We start from the raw sequence: 16,118 nt of genomic DNA on the forward strand, positions 1-16,118 counted from the left end.
CAAAACGGTAAGACCAAGCTCCCTCTCACTTCTCATCCCACCAGAGAGGTGTTCTATTTCCAGAGCAGGGCAGTAGACACAAGTACAAGCAGGGGAAGGGAGTAAAGGCAGAGGCCCAGCAGGACCACGCAGAGAGGTGGCAGGGCCAGGAGTGTGGTCAGCAGTGAAACCGTGAGTCACCCAGGACAGACAGTATCTGAGGTAACTGTTTTGAAGCCACTACTACACTACTGAATTTTGCTTTCCCAGTAACTCCCAGGAAACAGTTTTCTTAAGCTATTGAGGAGCTTTAAGCCAGCCCTGATCATTTCCTCCCGATTCATATGAGGAGGAAAAGAACTATCTTCCTGGTCGAAAATTTTCATTGAGAAAGAATTCCATTCATTCAAAAGTGTAGATCAGTCTTTAAGAAATGAGCATGCGGATATAAAAGGCCTAACTTCAAAAACACCCTCCAAAGTCATGAATAAATTTTTAAACATATGTAAGTAAGTTTTGCATGAAATACTCCATGACCATAGTTTTGCACACACACATTGGACATTTGTAAGAGAACTGTCTTGTATATGGACCCTGCTGCTATCTTGCACTTGCCATTTTGTGAGATGCTGCCTATATTGTGTCTGTAGAAGTGACACAGATTATTACATTTGCCTCCAAAATTCTGTCCTGGGCCACCTTACAATTTTTGCTTTCCCCACTCAGATCTCTTCTGATATCGGCCTACAAATGCTCTGCAGCATGGCCACTTGTCTAATCAACTTTACTGTGAATAAAATTATTTCTTTTTACTTATCTATCTATAGCAGATATAATTTTCTTTCTTGCTGCATTTTCTTTTCCTGTATGTAAAAATGTGTCAGCGATGATTACGATGATTAGTATTTTGCTTATGTCCACAGTAAGCTAGTGCTGTTCAATATTTTAATAGGAAATTGTTCTGAGTCACAACTGGGCCATTCTGCTGTGCAAGACATGTCTGAGAGCACTGTCTGCAATCACAGAGCTACTTCATGTCAGGCAGAAAGAGGCCGTGATGTTGTATGTCCATCCCAACATGCACAGAAAGGCACTTACTGTGCCTATTAGGATATTCTTAATTACTGGAGATAAGAAGCTCACCAGAGGATCTCAAGCCTTCTCTGTAATAAGCTTAGAAGGGAGAAGGGTGTGTATCATAGCTGGAGCAAGTTATCTATACTCAGTTTCATGTATCTTCTTATGTTATACACCGGAGCAATCTCCTCATCGTATTAAATTAGACAATCTTTAAAGTGATTGCTTTACATGTTGCAGAGGTGTGAACTCGTATCCTAGAGGCAGAAAAGATGGGAGCACTTCCGTTAAAATTAACTTCCTCTCTGGTTGGGAGCCTTCCACTGTTAGCTGGAAAGGTTTGTATGGGATGGAAATGTTATTAGCAAGTATGCATTGCTGCCATTCCTTGTTCTCTACAGGCATTTGAACTAAAGCTACAGCAGACAAAAGACGTCTAAGTTAAAGCTGCTTAACAATTTCCAATTCAAACCTTTGTTTTCAGTTGCTTCTACATTTTTCATAATTTAACCATTAGAATTTAAATTTTCCATGATGATTGTATGGCTAAAAATCAAAACTCTTCTGATAATGACAGTAGAAGAAATAACTGTAAAATTACCTAATGGCCAGGTACCTTTTGTTATCTTAAGAATATCCATAAAAATGTAGCCAAGTTGCAAGACTCTGAAAAGCATTCCTACATACTCAGCAGGTGCTGATAAACAAGTCTCAGATGTTCTGTCTGGACCAAACATGCTCTAGGCTAAAGTGAATGTGATTCAGCCATGACTGGAGATGACTGTGGAAGCAAAGCTCGTGAGAGGAAAACATGGCTGTGTCCCTGTGAGTACCTAGATACTCTACCTGAGTGGAGTGACCAGACCAGCATGCAGAGAGAACTGGGAAATGCTGGAGGGCGAGCAGGAGCTAAAGCCCGGGAAAGACATGAGAAAAGCAGAAAGGGATTAGGATGCAGAGGTGAAGGCAGCCACGAATGTAAGAACAGGAACATTTCAGAATATCTCAGAATACATCAAGATAACCCACACATTATCAAACAAAGTTCTGTGGCCTGGTACATCTCATTCTCTGCTGGTAACTTCTCAATGCAAAGACCAATGATCTGTTACTGTGCCGCAAGGTAGCTCATCAGCTTATGTGGAAGTCTTGACACTGCATTCAAAGGTATCGGACTCTATGACCTACTAGACTCCCTAAGTGGTAACTAGCCTGAGATCTTCTACAGGGGAAAAAACCCAACCAAACCAATACAGAAAGAGATTATTAAAGATTGTATCACAAACCTCCTAAGCAGACAGCAGAATTACAGTTGCACCAGCAACCTGAGCCCAAGTATTTCCCAACATTTGACTACCTGACTTTGCAGCTTCGCTGCTCTTTGAATTTTCTCTTGTGGCATGTGAGATGCTTTAGCAGCCATTAGTTGAGAAACATTCATCAAAACCTAGTAGTTCCATTAATATGCAGTAAACGTTATCTGTGATACAAAGATTATCTTGTCGGACAGAAGTTGTACAGTCTACTTTGCTGTTTGGTAGAGATGTCATTCGTTACAATGACACTAATGACTTCTCATCTGCATTTGATACACTAATCTATAAAATGCCTCTTCAAATGGCCAGGTGACAAACTCCATCTCTAAAGCTCTAAAGCTATAATACCTAGGAAAGAAAACCTGCAACAGACATTTCTCCTCTGGAGAAATATTTTAAATGTGTCATCTAAAGCCCCAGAAATTTATTGGGTGAGAAATATGTTGAGAGTTGACAGGAACAATAAATTTAGTGCCAGATTCATGACACTTACCCCATTGTAGTTTCCCCTCATAAATACTGGAGGAAAGGATTTCTCTCACATGCCCTCTGGTACATTCGTCAAAGTTCCTTTTGGAGTGTGACTTAATGAATAATTACATCTCAACACGGACAACAGAACATATTTATTTAAGGAGCTTTGTAAATCCACTTTTGTGCCACCTGAATGACAGGGCCAGAAGCCAGGGAACAGAAAGAAAAAGGTGGTTACATGTAACCTCTTGAGATTATGGAACAAAACAGTCACAAAGTCCCCTCTCAGGGGCAGCAGTTTGATGTTGGGATGTTCCTGTTTCTCTAGAATTCACAGCTCCAAAACCCAAGCTCTGAATCTCATCTGTTGCAATGCATAGGTGTTATCACAGGAGAAACAAGGAATTAATTAATAATTCGGTCAGGAGTTTCTTCCTGGATAGCTTGGCATCAACAAGAGTTTAACATAATCCAAACTGAATGACTGGAACGTCATCCCAGCTCTGCTGAAATCAGTAGAAAAACTCTCAGCATCTTTCCCATGATGTCACCTCTCAAGCTTTCTTCAGATCATCCTCTTCTATTCCCATGGTCAACATCACAGGACTCTCAGTAACTCAAATCTATAAAATGGGTCTTATCTCCCTCCGCCTCTTTTACCTAGGCCACATCCAAATCTTACTATCTTTCTTTTTTCCATGAGCATTTTTCTTCTCCATGAAGGCACTTTTCTCCAGATATCACCACTACACATCTTTCTTGCCCTCTCCCATCCACATACCCTCTTTCTCCAGTTCATGTGAACCAGGGCCTTTGAGGATACGGCAATTCATTACAGTCACTTTGCTTTGCCCAAGAGTCACTTGGAAACATCTTCTTCCTGCCATACCTGTGTTTCACACATTGGCTTCACTGAACCGGGCATCCTGCTGCTGCTTTGCTGTGTGCTAACCCCGGCAGGCAGTGAAGTCCCACACAGCCACTTGCTCACTCTCCCCCACAGTGGGATGGGAAGAGAATCATAAGGGTAAAAGTGAAAACTTGTGGGTTGAGATAAATGGGGGTTAAGCTTAATGGAGAAAGCAAAAGTTGCATGCATAAGCAAAGCAAAATAAGGAACTCATTCACTGCTTCCCATTGGCAGGCAGATGTTCATCCATCTCCAGGAAAGCAGTGCTTCATCACCGTAGTGGTTGGAAAACACTTGGAAACATTTGGAAAACAAATACCATAACTCCAAATGTCCCTGCTTCCTCCTTCTTCCACCAGCTTGTATTGCTGAGTATGACATCATATGGGATGGGATATCCCTGTGGTCAGTCGAGGTCAGCTGTCCCGGCTGTGTTCCCTCCCAACTTCTTGTGCATCGCCAGCCTACTTGCTAGCGAGGCAGCGTGAGAAACAGAAAAGATCTTGATGCCGCATAAGCACTGTTCAGCAAGAACTAAAACATCCCTGCATTATCAATACTGTTTTGGTCACAAATCCAAAACACAGCACCATATGAGCTACTGTGGAGAAAATGAATCCTATCCCAGCCAAAACCAGTACATCTTTTTTCACATTTCCACCCTCATCCTGCCCAGACCTGCTGCCTCATCCCCATGACTCCTGGATGATACTAGTGCTCAAAGGGACTTGGGGGTACAGACTGTTACTGGGGTTCAAGGCATTGAGGAGAGTCCTCAGGCTGTGTGGCCATGGTGATGCTGAGGGTGAAGACCATGATGGGTGCCAGTATGAAAGTGGACATGAGGAAGTGCTTGAGGAAGTGGATATGGATGACACTGTGCCCGATGGGCTGCAGGGAAGTAAGTCGTCACTGGCCAGGCAGAAATTGTGGCAAGTTATTTTCTCTCTGTCCCTCATACACAACAAAGAAGGACCCAGGTCTCTGGGCAGCCACTCCTTTCCTCCCAGGGAGTCATGAGAGGCTGTAAGGGAGGAACTGAAGCTGCTGAATCCACCACCACCACACTTGGTCTGAAATGTTATCACTAAAACCTTCTGGGTGTACTCTGAAAGATCAGCACACCACCCTGCACAATGCAAGAACTGGATTCAGCTGGCTCCCGTGAGAACTTCTTAAAAGCACATTTCTTCACACATTCCACATATCCACTACCTCCAGATCACGTTTCTTGCAATGGCCTGCAGGACTGCCCCTTCGTACTTGCATCTTGTCATGTGGCAGCCACATGTCGATTGTTTCTCCATTAACCGTGCCAAACCTAGTATCTTGCTCACCTGTTTGTCTCTCGGAGATCTCCAGCTTATACTCCCTGCTCGTGACATATCCTTCATATCCTGCTTCTGAAGAATCACAACCTCATTTGTTTTGAATTCCTTCCCCAAAACCCCATCCCTCCCAGACACCCAGGACAGCTGATTAGGTCTACCACATCTCTAATGAGTGAGGGTTAGCATAGGAGTGTAAAGAGTCTGGAATTAAAGTGGTATATAGGATGAGAAGAAAAGGTCATGAGTAGGATGTGGAAGGGGAAGGCAATTAGTGTGCTTAGTAACAAGTAAGATTATAGCTTGTAATTAACATGACTTTGCCCAGTGTTTCAGTGATCCCTTTGTTGTATAATGTATCCCTTTCCCCCTAGTCTGACTTTGTTTTCCTCAACACTGCCCTCTTCAAAGAAGGCATGGTTTTCTTCTTCTGAGTTTGGACAGTTATATGTTTATAAATAATGAATAGAATAATAATAAATCAGGGCTACTGCACTTGCTAGCAAACGGCTAATATGCACTAGGTCTCTCAGAAGTCAAAGGGTCTTTTTCTGCTACTGTTTATGCCACGGCATCTACTTTGGATACAGTGAAGTTGCTTCTGGTTCATATCGCTGAGAAACTGAGTTGCTAAAATGTAAAATCTCAATAAGATACAAGGACAATAGAAATATTACAAAATAATAAACATCCTAACAGATTTGCAGAGAAACTATTATAAGCCAGGAAATGGACTTATTTCTAGAGCAGTGACAACATTACTATTTAATTAGAACAGTGACTTGGTAAGGAAATTGCTTGCTTCTAGCCACTTGTTTATTTTCTTCTTTAGCTGTCATTTCTGTTTAAGTGGATGCTATCTTATTGAAGATAAATACTAGTGCAAACTTTCCCACTGAAGTTCAGAGAACTACAGTGTTTCAGAATAAACAGAAAAATGATATCTGTCTTCACTGAGTAGCAGCAAGGGGCCTAGTATATTGCTGGAAGACAAGCATAAAATATTTAGGCTGGTTAGTATTAAGAAAGTCAAAGAGAATATTATGAGATGAAGCAGCCAAACAGAATTGGCAATGATAGTCTTATAATGGACAGGTATTTATCGACTGTTACTCCCGCTGGACACGATGCTACTCCTGCTGGACATGATGCTCCTGTCTTACTCAGGCAAACCTCCCACTGGAACTTTCAAAGGGCATATTGCCTGTGTAGACATGAGCAGGGACTTTGGGACCACAAGCGATGTCCAAATCTTCTGTCCATTCATATAATGCCTGTTTTAACTGCTTGTATTGCATCCTCCGTCTGCAACTTCATGGGGTCTGACAGCTTGTCGTACTGGGCAGCTGCTGGCCCTATGAAGATAAAAGTTAGTCTTTGTTGCCATGCGGCCCATGGTGCCCAAAGAGGAGAAATAGTTTGAACCCTCAGAGCTGCTTTTTGTCATCCAGTGAACTTCTGGAGCATGGCTAGCATGGCACTAAAAAGGCAAGAATTGGTACATCCGGTTAGGCACCGCAGACCTTTCGTTAAATTGTGCTGCTTTGCAAGCCTCAGTTTAAGTGGATCTTGTGCTTAAACTGAGGCTTGCAAGGCAGCATAGAGCTTAAACTGAGGTCTAGCTCTGCACCTGTGTGTCATTTTGGACCCTGCCAACTGGACAAGATCCACTTTTCCATACATCTGTGTGAAGGACAAGTGTCAGGCAGCAATGGCGTGAAGTTGATATGACCTGCAGTTTGCTGCCCTGTGCAGTGTCCTCTGCCTACTACCAGCCTCCCAGGATAGTTTTTACCTTACAGTGGTAGCTTAGGGAACTCACAGCATGCAGACTTCAGCATCCAATATAGAAGATTTCAAACCAATATAAACTATTTACCTGGATATCAGTAATAGCCACATAACATAATATTACCATTGTTAACAGGGGATATGACCATTCGAGATTCAGGACAGTAATATAAACCAGTAACTGCAGCCTATTCTATAACTGAACACCATAAACTGTTTTTCATCTAGTACTGGCCATCATATAGACTTTGTACAATTTGTTTGCCTGTTTGTTTCAGCAATGGGACTTTAAATGAACAGGCAAAAGATGGTTCCATTTTGTGTTCATTTCCCAAAGTTAATAAAGTGACAAAGGTACACAAATTAAAGTGAGGAATTAATTTCTCAGCAAATATGTAGTTTAAAATAATTGTAATTTTAATAAAGGTCAATAGGCCAAATACTCTTGGTGCAAATTTGCTGACACCAGTACAAGGAATAATAATTTGGCCAGTGTGTACCCAGTGTACCCAGTCCTCTGCTGCACAAGGCAATGAAAGGAAGCACACTCATGCAAGCCTGCCGAGTGTAAAACTCCCATTAATTCTGACCGCCCACTTGCACGACCAGCAAGATTCTGCATTTGAGTTCTCCAGCCAGAATTTCAGTCTTATAAATACTATGTAGTTCTGCACATTTACAGACTACTAATGAAAAACTGGAAGATTAAATTTATACTAAACGTTACTTAAACTGTATACATATATCACGTAAAATTGTATTCAGTGAAGTATACACACACAAAGCTGATGTAAACCTTCAGCTATCAGGAATGTTATTTACACATTCCTTTATTTCATTGAATATGAACTCGTTCTCTCTCACACTCACACACATTCTCATACACACACACGCTATAACGAACCTACTGGTTCTCACTGATCCTGAGAATCCCTGAAGGGCTGGGCGGAGGTCCAAACAGCCGTCTCCTAGTAGATCACTCTGCCATATGTAAGCCTTTCTACACAAACATTTGCCAGGAAATCTATCACCGTCAATGCAGCACCATCATGTGACATGATAATAAAAATGTTTATGTGCAGTCTCTCTCAGCGTTTTGCAGAGAGGGAAGTATCTGTAGGAATGAGGACACTGCTGCACCCTCTCTTTTAACTATCACATTTTTAATGGCAACAGCTTTGATCCTCTCAGTGTCCTCCTTCTGTCAGTAACCACTCTGGTTTGGATTAAGGACAAATGCTCCATTTCTCTTGTTTTTCTTAGTGAAGTGCCCCTGCAAGCTCCTTTGTTTGAAGCTTGTGCTTCAAACACTTAAAAACTAGGGCTCTGAGCACCTAAATGCTTGTCTCCAGATTCATGGGATGTAGTTCATTGCCAGATGTGTAAAAGGCTGCTGCCCCACCATGCAGCATGCTCAGCTCATGTCTTCCAGTGAATGGGCAGTAGCATTCGGAGATGCTGCTACAGTAATGAGCAGAAGCCAAGTCAGAACACGTACAGTTGTTATTACTGCAGTCGATGGGAATCTGGGTTATGTTGTGATGCTCCTAAGGCCTGGAGCTTTATTGTTGCTGTCTATCCATGTACTGACTGAGTCACTCGGATGCTACAAAAAACTCCAAGAATAAATGACTGAATAGAATGAACGATGTAGTAGAGACACCTCCATATGAAAAATCCTACAGAGGGAAACCAAAGATTCTTACTTGAAAAGACTGAAGATGTTATCACTTGACGTTGTGTCACCATGCATCGGAATATGCTCATGCAATGCCAACAGCTGAATCTGTGCTGGATTCAGTGGAGCCTTCCCTTTCTTGGCTAACAACTCTGCTGGGGGTGGATTTGCTTTTAAAATGTTAAATTTATTCTGTCTTTAAGGCTGATTAGTCCCAATGATGGACTTTTTTTTTCTGGTTGGTCTGAATTCTTCATCTAGGAGAAGGTGTCAATATGGTGACAAAACTGGTTTCACTTCTAATCTGTAAAATCTACACAAATCACACAACTGGGTTCTATATTACAGTATACACACACATGTGCACTCTTGACACATGGCTCTTGCTATTAGGAGCGAAAGCTTTTTTTCCTGTATTTTGGTGAGTTTTTCACTAGAAGTCAGGGAGGCCCAGCTGGGGGCCCCTGCACTATTTAAAAGGATACTGCAGGGCTGTTTCAGTGTAAAAGTAAAACCAGATGACACTGAGAAAAGGGCTTCTCACTTGCTTGCCAAAACCTCCACAATTTCAAAATTAATCTATGCATTTTTTCATATTCATTTCTGTGATCATTTATAACATACAAATGCTTTTAAAGTGGCCTCCAAAGCAGACTTTCTAAACACTCTGGCTTTCCATTGTACTTCTAATCATCTTATTTGTAGTGTAAATCGAAGATAACGTTGGCTTTCTCTAAAATTAGCTCGCTTTCAGAAATGCATGTACTATGACTCCTGCTTTCCTTACACTGCTAATGATGTGCATAACAGGTAAAAAAGCTGATAAAAACAACGGGCATTTTAAAGGATTCAGTGGACTACATGTTCCTTCCAGATACAATCTCAATTATTTCATGAGGGTTGAGCACAATAATGTCAGTAAACTTTTGCCCAGTGTTTGTTCCTCTGTGAAATAATGGAATCAATTTGCAGCTGTGTACTGCCTATCCTAAACTGGCCATGTGTATCTTTATGAACATTGCTTGTACTGCCAATTTCTATCAAAAACTGTTCAGATTGTTTTCAGTTTGGATCCCTAGACCTTTTAGAATATTTTTGAGGATGACATGGAAGCCAAGCACTCAGAACACCTTATTTAAGTTCATTTTTCTCCTTCGACACTAAAATGGCCACCAGAGTGCTCAAGTAACCTGGAGTCAATGCAGATTGGCATGGTCACGGAGATAAGCAATACAGAACTAAGTCCAGGGATGGTTTTTGGGAATGTTATGGTGGAGTGCATAGAAAAATCACAAACTTTTTCTTTGCTCTGCACGTGTCTAGCACCTAGTCCGGTAGAGCCTATGTCTGTGACAAAGGTTTGTTACAAAAACTAGATACGGACAGGTTATGGAAGCTGCCTACATCTGGAGAAATGAACAACATGCAGGCCCAATGTCATAGCAAGGGTTATCACAATGTCAATTTTATTTATGATCAGTAGTAAATAATGTAAAATTTGTGATTGAGAAGCTAATCTGTACAAATGCAACTCTGTATTTAAGGTAATATATTCTGTAAATTTTAAATATTCTAAAGCCACATATTCTATTTACCACAGAAAAATGATGTTGTTAGCGTATATCAAAGAAGAGTCAAACAATGTATTGGGAAGGAGGTACCATCGGATCCTCTGCCTCTTAAGCATCACTGAAATGAGTAGGTCAGTGGGCTCTTTGAGTAAGACAAAAGTTGTAAGATACATGGTTTCTTCTAAAAATCAGAAGCCAGGCAGCCCAGGAATTCCTAAGATGTATCTAGGACTGGTGTGAGAAGTGGTTTGCCAAAGGAAAAGAGACAGGGCCAAATAAAAAGAGGCAGAACATGAAAACTCACTGAAAAGGAATTCTGAACAAGCAGTTATGTATAGAGGCTAGACTTTGGGGTAGGGTGCGGGATGGAAGAGCTTTAGGCCAAGATTATCTGATTTCTTCTTTAATCAGAAAAATCTGTGACTCTAGATGTGTTTTCAAATAGAGATGTCTGTGAACTAGTCCACAAGTATTCAGTGCTGGGTATTTGGGTCAATAGGAGCAGGAATGTGTTTGTATGAAAATTAACTGAAAGAAACATTAGCAGACAGAACCATAAAATACTGCAAAGCTAGGATTTCTAAACCGGGCTTTGGTCTGAGGATAAACCGAGAAAGTTTTGGCAAACTTTTCTAGGAAATATGGGAAGTCCACTGGGAAGATTTAGTTGAAAAGTTTATATCCCAACCCCTCCAAGAAGTCTGTCAGACTGTCACTCGCATGGAAAACTTTACTACCATTCCTTGTACACGTGGCCACCAGCTACACTCCGCTTAGTTTAAAGCAGAGAAAGCTGCAGCTGTAAATGGCTAGGGAAACTGTTAAAATGCGATCTACTATAGATGCATATTATGTAGCTGGTGGAGACACTCTGAGCACCATCAAAAAACCTGAAGTCAGTAGGAATCTTTCCATTAACAAATAAACTTTGCATGAGGGCCATTTTATAGCATAGTTTACTCCAAATTGCATTGATCGCACTGTTTGTAACTCTGTACCGTGCTAGACCAATGGACTGACTGGTCAGCTCCAAAGAATATAGACGCTTCTAGACATTTTATTGTGACTTTTTATGGATTCAGGGAGAAAGTAACAGCACATGCTGATGAGATGTGATTTCCATGGGAAGTGTTCTTTTATTTTTGAGCTTGAATCCTGTTGTCAGGAGACACGCTTGGGACTCTTCAGAATTATGCCTGGTGGACGCTCATTGAATCTCAGGAGCTTTGATGGTTTGCTGTTTCTGGTGCTGTCTCACAGCAAAACCAGTTTCCTTTTCAGAAATGGGAAGCCAATGCTCCTGACAGCTACAAAAGTTTGCAGCCTACTTGGAAAAACTTTTGGGTCAAGTCCTGCTTTAGTTTTATACAACCTGCCCTGAGGTGGGAAACTGCCAGCATACTGCTAGCTGTACCATTGCGTCCAAAAGCACGGCAGCTATTAATAAAAGAAAATACCAATGAGGAAGCTTCTGCAGGACAGACTAGCTCAGGGATCGTGGCTTCAACGTTTTTCTGATCATTTGTTGATGCAGTTAATGGCACTCTCTGAAGCTACTTAGAGCGTGCTGGTGCTACCGCCATGGTGTACTTGCCAGAAGGACTTGTCCAGCTGAGATTTCTCTTCTCCCTGGGGTCCCCTGCATTAGCCAAAGGTGCATCTCCTGCATGGCTGTTGCCAAAACCATGGACATACTGCTGTCTGCCACGACACTGCTGGGTCAAAGGGACTGCTTTTTCCCAGAGGCAGTCCAAAAGTGTTGCCATTGTTGTACTCGTGTACAGATCCAAGTTAGCTAATTTATTTTCTTTCAAGAGAGCCATTCAGCTCTCACAGAGAGGACAGAGAGAAAGGCCACATAAAGAATATCTATGCTGCCATTAATGTAGTCCTTCCCAGGCCTCTGACCTTTCTCACCAGGAGGGTTTTCCAAGGTTTGTTCTAACTGTTAATAGAAAACTGTATTTCCCTGAAGTACTGAGCAATTTCCAGCAGAGGTCTCTGCCTACTAATAATTAAAGGTTGGCTGGACTGCTTACCCACCACAGGAATCAAAAATCAGTTAGAGTTTGCCCCTTCAGAGGATGAAGAAACAAAACCAAGACTTCACAAATCTGAGTGCCTGAGAAATCATCATCTGCTTCACAGGGCAGTAATGCCCATCTATTACATACACAGAGATTCTCAAGAAAGGTTTCCTTGTGTAAGATATTTTAAATAACTCTGCTGAGGCTTGCACAGCACATGTAGCCTATCTACCAAACCCAACATGTTTCAAAGAATTTAAGAATTAAGAGCCCCTCATTGTTAAATACATCAGAGAATTACTAAACTATAAATATCACACTTCTTCTGGATGCAAACCAGACAAGTTCATTTCAAGGGAAGAAAAGAACCTTCTCCTTTCTTCTGAGTGTACTGTGATCCCTAAGCTGAGATCTAACTACGGTCAAGGGGAACTGCTCCAACAGACATTTAGCTTTTAGGCTACAATATCTTTGTTTCTCATCTGGCTCTAATACAAGTGTACTGTCTGCTTATGAGAAAATTATTTATTTTTATGCCTACATTTCCCTGTCTTTATTTACTAAGCTACTTCACTGAGTGGGATGCACTCATAAAATGCAAGGTGCTAAAAATAAGGATTAAACATTTCTACCTTTAGGTCTGGTCTCTAATTGTTCTGTGCATCATCTCAATTTACCGAGAAACTTTAAGAAGTCTCAAACAGAGGCTCTTTTGAAGCTCAAACAATATCATTGGGGTGGGGCAAGTTCCCTTCCCTTACCTCAGGAAAGAACTTAAGCCTCCTCTGTGCCAAGCCGTTTGCTGTTGTGTACATTTTGTTATGGAAGAGAACAGTGTGACATGACAGCCTTGCAGCAGAATCGCCATGACTTCCCCAGCTCATACTACAATTGCAACATCTTCTTGTGTGTGAACATTACAATAACTGTGGTACAACAACAAAATACTGCTAATGGCTGTTCACGCTGAAAGCTTCTCGATAAACATATCCTGGCATAGTCTTTCAACTGTGATGTGAAAGGTGCACGTTCCTCTCATATCCAGCTTTCCAAAAATCACAGTTCCATATTTCAAATTGAAACAAGGCCAGTGACCAGTCCAGCACATCGGTGTCACCACCACCAGCTTCTGTAAAGAGAAGACCACTGGACACATACCACTGGAGCATATGCAAGGTCTGATCCTATCAGTCTCAGTGGGGTGACTCACAGCAGTAGGTTTTGTAGGGAATGCAAGAAGAATCACAACCCAATTTCTTAACAGCTCTTACTCATGTCATAGAATCTAGCATTTGTAGATGGCAGCTCTACATACATACATGCTCTCACTCACTCCATTTCCACAAAATATTACAAGCTGGGGCATTGAGGCAGTACTGGAAGCTGCACATATAGCACTGAGAACAATACTGAGAACAAATTCAGTCTTAAAACACAACAAATGACAATTGCAAAATGAGATAAGGTATTATGCTCTTTGCAGCACATAGCACAAGATCTGCAACTTACTTTAGCAGAGGAGCACAATTTACTCCGACCTATACCAACGTAATCATACTGGCGTTAATGACATATGGATGTGATTGCAGGCCAGATTCCAACAGCACTGTAATTCTGTGTTCAGCTTTGACTCAATGCCTCCTACTCATGCACAGCTAGCAGAAGATGTATATGTAGAACAAATAGACTGACAAGATGCTCACTTGCTCAGTGTCCCCCGCTACAGCAAGCCCTTTGGGACAAAGTGAAAGAGAGGAACTGCTTGTGGTTTAGCACAAGGAATTTTAATCAAACAGCAAAAAGTTCCACTGTGTCTCAAACTGAATGTTTCAGTCAAATCAATGCCTGTACCTGTCTTCTGCTTATAATTCACCATGAGACATAAGTCCCATGGTACTCTAGTAGATATTCTTGCAGTCCTTTGAAAAAACTCACTTGCAACTCAGTAGTTCTTTGATTTGCACACTCTGAGTAGAATTTGATTCATGTTTCAATCCCTCTTTCCCAGAAAATACTTGCATTCCAGCTAAAGCTGATCCTTGTTTTGTTAGTATTGTCTCTGATTTAAGATGGTATGTGGACTTTTTGGGGAACTCACCATAATCCAATCGGTCCTGCTACCTTGCATTTAGCTGAAAAATTGTATTGTGATTATGATAACGGGGAGATGAGAGGCAGACCTGCTTAACCTCTGGATATCAGGGTTCAATTCCAGTTCCGATACTTTGCAGTTAGATCCTTTCCTCCCACGTAGCTGCTGCAAGTCTGGATGACACTGTAGATAAAACTTGCTCCTCTTTCTACCCTGCCTATATTTATCTTATAACTGAAAGACCCTGGAAGAAGCTACAATAGGAGGCAGGATTGTCTGGAAACAACACAAAGATTTTATTTGGTGTTACAGATGTTCAGAACCTCTGAAAATTACCTGAAAGTCGTAACAGTATCAGAGACTATGTCTGAGGAGACTATCGCTCCCTTTCTCTAAAGCCAAGGACAGCAATATCCTCCTTTATCCCAAGAATGAGAAAGACTGTTTCATTAACACCTCTGAAGCTCTGCAGCTATCACACAAGTATCACTGTGGTCTGGAACAGTGAGTACAGTTGACTATATCCCTCCTTCTTACAGCTTTTTTTCTTAGTTTTCCATAAATATTCTGCATTGTCCCAAAATGTTTCCATCAGCCAAGATCGTCAAACCAAGACCGTTCAGAAAGCTTATCTTAGAAATAAATCAAATGAACAGCAAGGAAAATGAACTCAGGCGACAGGTTCAAAGACACCTTTATCATGTTTTGTACCTGAAAAAGCTCAAAGTGAGTCTATTCGATTTCAGAATATGACAGATTAAAGGTCTGCCTTGAGCTCAACTATTCACTGGATTTTGATCCATATGAGGGACCAGGATGCAGAAGAAAAGTATGAAGTAAAGATGAGCAATAGAGAAAGAAGAGAGAAGACACATTGTATCTGTCTAGTGTCCAAAAGTGGCTCTTATGTTCACTTCAGGTGACAGAAGCAGAGAGACTGAGGAACTTTCTGTCTTTGTTTAGGTCCCTAAACAAGAGTTAGGTCCCTCCTTTCTTGCTGCTCCAAAATGTAAGGCCTTGCAATAGGCTTTAGCTACCTTCAAGAAATGAAAACGGGGCAAGAATGGACCATGAACCTGGCAGAAGGTGATGAATAATCCAACCAGTAAAGAGGGTCTTTTTTCTTGGCATGTGTTCTTTGTAGAAAAATTGTAGCAGAGACGTTCAGAGCCATTTTACCACACATCTCCCTCAAGATCTATCCTTCTATCCTTTACATCTTCCATAGCAAAACATTTAAAGGTGTCTTTCTATTGAGAAAGTTCACCATTGGCCTGACAAAAAACATAATTTTTCCCCCTACATATTGACTTCAGCAGAGATATACATTTGTTATATGAGAGCAGAATCTGGGAATAACAGAACACAGAAGCAGAACTGCACAAATTATACAAGTTCCTTCCTTTTAAACTTGGAATGTGGTCCAGCTTTTAACACAGCACAAGGAAACAACAGAAAAAGTGTTCAACAACAGAAAAAACATTGCTGAACAATGTGGAGAAAGGAGCAAGTCATGAGATTACAATTCTTTACTCTCAGTTTTTGGAGTCATGAACATTAAGATCTCAGCAATATTTCAATACTTGCAGAAGAAGAGAACTCATATGTATTCCACCTGTCAGATATTTGGTGTAATACTGTAATTATTTAGCCATTTTACAAAACTGAGTGCTATTAATTCAGTTACCTGCAGGTGTGAATTCAAGATTTTCAACAGATTAGATAGTGTAATTCCAACAGCCGCAGTCAATTTCATGCCTGATAAAGTTGCACAGACAGTACTCATTTTTATAAATTAAAAAATAATATACTTCTGCTGTGTACTGCTACTCAAAGTTAGCATTTTAAAAATCAGAGTCACCTTTTCAGGGAAAA

Source organism: Opisthocomus hoazin, chromosome 10 (genome assembly GCF_030867145.1).
Source record: "Opisthocomus hoazin isolate bOpiHoa1 chromosome 10, bOpiHoa1.hap1, whole genome shotgun sequence".
NCBI lineage: Eukaryota > Metazoa > Chordata > Aves > Opisthocomiformes > Opisthocomidae > Opisthocomus > Opisthocomus hoazin.